This window comes from Elephantulus edwardii, unplaced genomic scaffold (genome assembly GCF_000299155.1).
Source record: "Elephantulus edwardii isolate Elephantulus edwardi_28Jun2011 unplaced genomic scaffold, EleEdw1.0 scaffold00136, whole genome shotgun sequence".
NCBI classification, from domain to species: Eukaryota; Metazoa; Chordata; class Mammalia; order Macroscelidea; family Macroscelididae; genus Elephantulus; species Elephantulus edwardii.
In genome coordinates, this window is record NW_006399886.1 from 9010614 (window position 1) to 9012248 (window position 1635).

The window sequence follows — 1635 nt, forward strand, 5'->3', positions numbered from 1 at the left end:
AATACTCTTCTCCAGCACTACAGCTCAAAGGCATCAATTCTCCTTCTATCCTCCCTAGTCTTTGTCCAACTCTCTGACACATAGCAAGTGACTACAAAGACCATGGCCTGTATTAGACGCACCTTAAACTTCATGGTGAGACACCATTGCTCTTCAGTTCTTTGGAGCTATCCCTAAGAGCAGACTTTCCCATGGCAATACATCTCTTCATTTCCTGGCTGCTGGTGCCAAGAGTGCTGACTGTGGAGCCAAGCAAACTAAAGCTGTGAGCAATCTCAATCACTTCACCATCCCTCCTGATACTACCAATAGGTCCAGTAGTAAGAATCTCTGTCTTCTTGACATTGAGCCTCAATCCATATTGAAGGCTGCATGCAGTCCTTGACCCTCTGCAGCAAGCGCTTCAGGTCCTCCTCAGTTTCAGCAAGCAGGGTTGTGTCATCTGCATAACACAGATTGTTGATAGATCTTCCACTTTCAATCCTGACTCCACACTTCTTCTCATAAAGCCCAGCCTCCTGGATAATCTGTTCTGCATACATTTTGAAAAGCTATGGAGATAGGACACATCCCTGGCATACACCCTTCCCAGTTTTGAACCATGCAGTGTTTCCTTGCTCCATTCTGAAGACTGCCTCCTGGTCCAAGTATAGTTTTCACATTTACATGATCAAGTGTTCTGGGATTCCCATTCTTCTCAGAGTCATCCAATGTTTGTTGTGATCTATACAGTCAAACACCTTTGCATAATCAGTGAAACACAGATAGACCTTGCTCTGGTACTCTGTTCTCAGCCACGATCCATCTGACATTATCTACAATATCCTTAGTACCACAACCCCTTCTAAACCTTCCTGGGCTTCTGGCAGTTCTCTACTGATATGCTGTTCCAGTTGGTTTTGGATAATCTTCAGCAGAATATTGCTTGCATGTGAAATCGACGATATTGTTCTATAATTTCCGCACTTTTGGTTCACCCTTCTTTGGAATGGGAACAAATATAGATATCTTCCAGTCAGTTGGTCAAATGGTTGTTCTCCACATTTCTTGGCACAGCTTGGTGAGCACATCCAGGGCAACATCTGTTAGTTGAAATATGTCAATTAGTATACCATCTATTCCTGGGCCTTAATTTTTCCCTAATTCCTTCAAAGCAGCTTGGACTTCTTCCTTCATCACTATAGGCTCTTATGGTATTTCATGAAATTCTTCTGTGTCTGACAATTCCTTCTGATACAATGACTATGTATACTCTTTCCATCTTCTTTGAATACCTCCTGGGTCATTTAATATTCTGTCCAAAGCATCCTTAAGTATAGCAACTCTAGGTTTGAATTTGATTAGTTACTTGAGGTTAACAAAGGTTGAGTGAGTTCAGCCAAGTGCCACTGAGTAATAGACAACTAATAGTGACCCAGTTTGCTCGGCTCCACAGTCAACACTCTTGGCACCAGCAGTCAGGAAATCAAAAAGCGTATTGCGAACGGAAAGTCTGCTGCTAGGGACCTCTCTAAGGTACTCAAGAGCAACAGTGTCTCTCTGGAAACTAAGGTGTGCCTGATACAGGCCATGGTCTTTGCAATTGCTTGTTATGCATCAGAGAGCTGGACAGTGACTAGGGAGGACAGAAGGAGA

At 43.2% G+C, this 1635-nt stretch overlaps 1 protein-coding gene across 1 annotated transcript in view; it reads left to right on the top strand.

Moving 5' to 3' along the window:
* The window catches only part of LOC102862055 (ephrin type-A receptor 6-like), a 1552036-nt gene that overhangs the window by 857259 nt on the left and 693142 nt on the right, over positions 1–1635 (top strand).